Here is a 6,912-nt window from a genome sequence, read left to right on the forward strand (position 1 = left end):
CATTAAGACAATTATGTATTCAATTGGCAAGCTCATCCTGAATCCTATGTGACCTAACTTTACTAATTAGTCTCCCATGTGGAACCTTGTCAAAGGCTTTACTAAAACCCAAATAAGCAACTTCCACTGCTCTGCCATTATCAACCTTGTTGGGCCAAATGGCCTGTTTCCATCTGTAGGGAATCCAATCTAATCTAACTTCCTCAAACACTCAATCAAGTTTGTGAGGCATGATTTTTTTCACACAAAACCATGCTGACTATCCCTAATCAATTTTTGCCTCTGTAAATGAACATAAATCCTATCTTTCATAATCACCTCCAACAATTTATCCACAACCAAATGTCCAACAGATCGAGTTATTTGGCAAGCTTCAAATTCAATTTATAACAAGGCATCAGAAAATTTGTCATTGTTCAATCTTAACACCCAACACAAGCGTGGATGTGTCTACATTACAGACATTCACAAGAATGCTTGAATCACAATAAGAGGGCTATAATATATAATGTTGCGATAATATATCACACATCTTGGTCATCCATTTGTAAAATAGCAAGCAGGACAAACAGTAAAGAGTAAACAGTGGCGGCACAGTGGCTCAGTGGTTCACCGCACCAGAGACCTGGGTTCAATTCCACCCTCAAACAACTGTCTATATGAAGTTTGCACATTGTCGTGTCTATGTGGGTTTCCTCCGGATGTTTGTAATCATTAAAAACACGGAAATAGAAAAAACACACCGGATCATCAACGCCACACTCACAGGAATCCGATTCATGAGAGAAGAAGAAAAGGATAGCCAACTCCCATTCCTAGACGTGATGGTACAGAGAACACCAAACGGAGAATTCACTACAAGGGTATACAGGAAAGCCACACACACAGACCAAGTACTAAACTATGAAAGTAACCACCCCAACACACACAAACAAAGCTGCATCAGGACACTATTCAAAAGGGCCACAACACACTGCAGTACACCAGAACTGAAAAAAGAAGAAGAGGAACACCTATACAAGGTATTCACCAAAAACGGATACCCGCGCAACTTCAACAACAGATGCCTAAGAGAAAGACCACAGAACGAGGACATACCACAACCAAAAGGACTAGCCACACTACCATACATCAGGAGCACCTCGGAACTGACAGCCAGACTACTGCGACCCCTAGGACTCAACGGCACACAAACCAACAGCCACGCTCAGACAACAACTCACCAGAACAAAGGACCCGATACCCAACATGAGCAAAACCAATGTAGTGTACAAAATACCATGCAAGGACTGCACAAAACACTATATAGGACAAACAGGAAAACAGCTAACAATCCGCATACATGAACAGATACTCGCCACGAAACGACACGACCAGCTATCCTTAGTACCCACAGTGCTGAAACATCAAAGAAGCGCTTCGCAGGAGGCTCCCAAGCACTGATGATGTCGCCTAGCCAGGGGACGAAACGTTTGCAACAAAAACTTCCAGCTCGGCGAACAGAACCACAACAACGAGCACCCGAGCTACAAATCTTCGCACAAACTTTGAACTTTAAGTGTTAGCTTTAATAAACTTGGAACCTGTCAACTACAGATCCTGAAGATGAAGAAATTTAGGCTGTTGTAACCTTGACTGTTAATGGCAATGTGTACTTAAATGTTCATAGGACAGGAGGCCTTCTTGATAGTAATTGTCTGAAGACACAGTTGCTCAGTCACACTAAGAAGATTAATGTAATGCTGGTCTATTTGTGTCTGGAAAATGCCTCCAGTAAATTGGATCTGCATTCATCTATTCTGCCTTTCACAATAGGTGACTAAGGAGAAGGCAGTCACTGCTTCTATTGGTGTTGATCCTCTTGTTTTTCATCAGAAGTCCAAGTTGAACCAAATAAGGAGCTCCCATGCTATGGTAAAGACTGGTTTCCAAGAAGTGAAAATCAACACCACAAATGTGCATAAACAGCAGAAATGATAAACTCAATTTAGGAAATAAGTTTTAAAGCAATTAAAGTAAACTCCTAGAAGTTCTGAGAGTAAAGGCTCTATGAAGCAAAGCAGAATCTGGCTTGGATTGACAGTTAAAGATATCTCAACCCATCAATTCCACATCTCTGCCAATTCTGACTGTTCTTACCTAATTTTTCTGGTGATTGAGATTCATTTTATTTAATCCACACCATCACAACGACCACTTCCTTGTCACCCTGCCCTAACCTTGGCATGCTCCTACATCACTTGCAGGTTAAAATTCCCTACCCAAATGTCAGGTAATATTTACATGAAGATCCAGAGAAAAATGTGTTAATACATTGGAATTTAAGAAGTTTTTTTGTTAACCTTTATATCTGTGAAGTACAATTTCTGTAAACTAAGCAAGTTTTTTGTAATAATTGGGAAATAGTTCACCTGCTGAGAGATCTATATGGTCTTTAAATAATTTGTTTTATACTTGTTCAGTATAGAGTACCAAAAATATTTTATCAATAAAGGACCAATGTAACTGCAGAATTCTATTTTGTAATTTACAATCCCTAAAAAAGTGATATATTTGGTCATCACCAAAGAATCTTAACTGTCAAAATCAAAGATATATAAGATTCAGTTTTGCCTTGGAAAAAAAAATAAATCCAACGACCTTTACGGAGTTCAAAGAGTTACAAAAAGTTATCTTTGCCTACACATCATTCAACAGTAGTTTGACTTTCATAAATACCTCAACAAGTGCAGCAAGGTTCACTGCATTCATCACTCAATTTCAAAGTGATTCTTATAGTTTAATGATTTTATTTTAAAAAAGATTTGTTTTCTTCCATTGGGCAACAGTCAGAAAAAAAACAAATGCTGAACTTCAAGGGACTGGTGCATATCAGCTATTTCAATTAACTATAATCAGTCGCATGATTTTTTATTTATTGTTACTTAAACAGAAATTATGCATCCTTGGTCTCTTCATTTACAAGTATACTACCATATAAAATAAACAACATAAAAGATTATGCCCAGATATATTCTGCCTTACTGAACTGCACCAATGTTTTACACCATTAGGTCGTCCAATTGTTGTAACTTAGTTAAGGAACCAAGTAAATTACACAGAACCATGTACTTAAGATATAAGGCACTGAAGCAGTGCATTCACTCTATCCCATATTGGTTGAAATTTAGCTCCACTTGAGGCTTCTCCCATCTAAATTTACTATTGTAAACTCTATTCCCTTCTCACTTATTCTTGTCCAACTTCCCCTCAAATTCATCCATAATATTCACTTCAACCATTGCTCACAGAAAGAGATCCCTATTTTCATCATTCTTTGTGTAAATAAGTCTCTTTTGAGCTCTCCATGGATTTTCTTAGTCATTTCATAATCATAGCCTTATGTAACGCTTTTCTCAGAGAGGGAAATACTCTCTATGGATCCACGTTATCAAAGGGTGTTAATTTCAAAGATATCTATTAAGTCACTCCTCAGCTGCAGTTCTTCAAATAAAAAGGCACAAGAACGTCAATTCTTCCCTGATGTATAATCTATCCATTTCTGGCATTACCTTTGTAAATCATCTCTCTAATCTCCCCAATCCTTTCTACTGTAGTAGTAATGTTACAATGTTATTTCATGTTTAATATTTTTGAGTGGGAGCAGCAGCGGAGGTAAAGCGAACCAGGAAGGCTACAGCTAAGTAGGAGCGGGAGCAGCGGCGGAAGTGACGCGGACCAGAGGGGCTGCCGGGAACCATATATATTAGCAAGGCGGCTAAACCCCAGGCACTACTACTGTAGTGTCTCCCACTCGCTCGCCTCCTCTCACCAAGTTGATAAGGTACGGTTCATTTCTAAACTTCCTTTACTGAATGTGAGTTTATTGCTTGATATTATAGCAATTGAATTAAGCTTTCTTGTTTGGTATTGTGTGGGCATTCAGATAAGTGGGGTATGGATGCTAGGGCAGTTGCTTGCTCCTCCTGCAGAATGTGGCAGGTGAGAGACATGACACATGTCACCGCTGGCTACATCTGCGGGAAGTGCACCCAACTCCAGCTCCTTGAAAACTATGTTAGGGAATTGGAGCTGGAGCTGGATGAACTGCAGATCATTCGGGAGGCTGAGGGGGTAACTGAGAGGAGTTAACGGCAGTTGGTCACTCCTGAGGCTCATGATAAGGATAGATGGGTTACAGTCAGGAGGAGAAAAGGGGACAGACAGACAGTGCAGAGATCCCCTGTGGACATTCCCCTCAGTAATAAGTATATCGTTTTGGATATTGCTGGGGGGGGAATGACCTACCAGACGAAAGCCATAGTGGTAGTTCTCTGGCACTGAGCCTGACACTGTGTCCCAGAAGGGAAGGGGGCAGAATAGAAAAACGCTAGTGGTAGGAGACTCGATTGTTAGGAGAATTAACAGGAGATTTTGTGGTCAGGATCGGGATTCTCGGAAGGTATGTTGCCTCTCTGGTGCCAGGGTCCGGGACGTCTCCGATCGGGTGTATAAGATTCTGAAAGGGGAGGGCGAACAGCCAGAAATCGTGTTACATATTGGCACCAATGATATAGCCAGGAAAAGATTCGAGGATATAAAAAGTGATTTCAGGGAGTTAGGGTGGAAGCTGCAGAGCAGGACGAACAGAGTAGTTTTCTCAGGTTTACTACAGGTGCCACAAGATAGCGAGGCGAGGAACAGGGAGCGGGTGCAGCTTAACACATGGCTGCACAGCTGGGGTAGGAGGGAGGGCTTCAGATATGTAGATAATTGGGATGCCTACTGGGGAAGGTGGGACCTGTACATGAAGGACGGGTTGCACCTGAACTGGAAGGGGACCAATATCCTGGGTGGAAGGTTTGCTCGAGTGGTTCAGAAGGGTTTGAACTAGTATGGCAGGGGGGTGGGAACATGAGCTATATACCGGTGGTGAGAGTTGATGGAGATGAGGCAATAGCAAGAGGTAGCGTGGCCAGTGGGAAGGAATTTCCTGGGAAAGAACAAAGGGATCGGTTAAAGTGTGTTTGCTTTAATGCAAGGAGTATCAGGAATAAAAATGATGAGCTTAGAGCATGGATCAGTACCTGGTGCTATGATGTTGTGGCCATAACAGAGATGTGGGTTTCTCAGGGGCAGGAATGGTTGCTGGATGTTCCAAGGTTTAGAACATTTAAAAAGAATAGGGAGGTGGGAAAAAGAGGAGGGGGTGTAGCACTGCTAATCAGAGAGGGTATCACAGCTACAGAAGTTACCATTATTGAGGAGGGTCTGCGTACTGAGTCAGTATGGGTGGAAATTAGGAACAGTAAGGGAGCAGTCACCTCATTAGGGGTTTACTACTGGCCCCCCAATAGCAGCAGGGAAATTGAATAAAGCATAGGTCGGTAGATTTTGGAAAAGTGTAAATGTAGTAGGGTTGTTGTAATGGGTGACTTTAACTTCCCCAATATTGTTTGGAACCTCCTTCGAGCAGATGGTTTGGAAGGAGCTGTTTTTGTAAGGTGTGTTCAGGAGGGTTTCCTAACTCAGTACGTTGACAGGCCAACGAGGGGAGAGGCCATTTTGGATTTGGTGCGCGGCAATGAGCCAGGGCAGGTGTCAGATCTTGCGGTGGGAGAGCATTTTGGTGATAGTGACCACAACTGCCTCACATTCTATATAGCTATGGAGAAGGAGAGAAGCAGGCACAATGGGAGGATATTTAATTGGGGAAAATGAAACTATGATGCTATCAGATATGAGTTGGGAAGCATGGACTGGGGGCAATGTTCCATGGAAAGGGCACTATAGACATGTGGACACTGTTTAAGGAACAGTTATTGCAAGTGATGCATAAATGTGTTCCTCTGAGACAGGCAAGAAGGGGTAAGATAAAGGAACCTTGGATGATGAGAGCGGAGGAGCTTCTTGTCAAAAGAAAGAAGACAGCTTATGTAAGGTGGAGGAAGCAAGGATCTTGCTCAGCTCTAGAGGATTACAGGCATGCAAGGAAGGAGCTCAAAAATGGTCTGAGAAGAGCCAGGAGCGGGCACGAAAAAGGCTTGGCAGGAAGGATTAGGGAGAGTCCAAAGGCATTTTACACGTGTGTGAGGAATAAGAGAATGATCAAAGAAAGAGTATGGCCGATCAGGGATAGCATAGGGAACTTGGGTATAGAGTCTGAGGAGGGAGGGGAAGCCCTAAGTGAGTTTTTTACTTCTGTCTTTGCTAAAGAAAAGGACCTTGTAGTGAATGAAACCATTGAGGAGCAGGTAAGCATGCTGGAACGGATGGAGATTGAGGAAGCTGATGTGCTGAAAATTTTGACAAACATTAAGATTGACAAGTCGCCAGGGCCAGACCAGATTTGTCCTCAGCTGCTTTGGGAATCGAGAAATGTGATTGCTTCGCCACTTGCAAAGATCTTTGCATCCTTGCTCTCCACCGGAGTCGTACCTGAGGACTGGAGGGAGGCAAATGTAATTCCTCTCTTCAAGAAAGGAAATGGGGAAATCCCCAGCAATTACAGACCAGTCAGTCTCACGCCTGTCATCTGCAAGGTGTTCGAAAGGATTCTGAGGGATAGGATTTATGACCATCTGGAAGAGCATGACTTGATTAAATGCAGTCAGCACGGCTTTGTGAGGGGCAGGTCATGCCTCACAAATCTTATTGAGTTCTTTGAGGGTGTTACTAGACAAATTGATGAGGGTCGAGCGGTGGATGTGGTGTATATGGACTTCAGCAAGGCATTTGATAAGCTTCCCCATGGTAGGCTCATTCAGAAGGTCAGGAGGAATGGGATACAGGGAAATTTAGCTGTCTGGATACAGAATTGGCTGGTAGACAGAAGACAGCGAGTGGTAGTAGAAGGAAAGTATTCTGCCTAGAAGTCAGTAGTGAGTGGTGTTCCACAGGGCTCTGTTCTTGGGCCTCTACTCTTTGTAATTT

Source organism: Chiloscyllium plagiosum, chromosome 17 (assembly GCF_004010195.1).
Source record: "Chiloscyllium plagiosum isolate BGI_BamShark_2017 chromosome 17, ASM401019v2, whole genome shotgun sequence".
Taxonomy (NCBI): Eukaryota; Metazoa; Chordata; class Chondrichthyes; order Orectolobiformes; family Hemiscylliidae; genus Chiloscyllium; species Chiloscyllium plagiosum.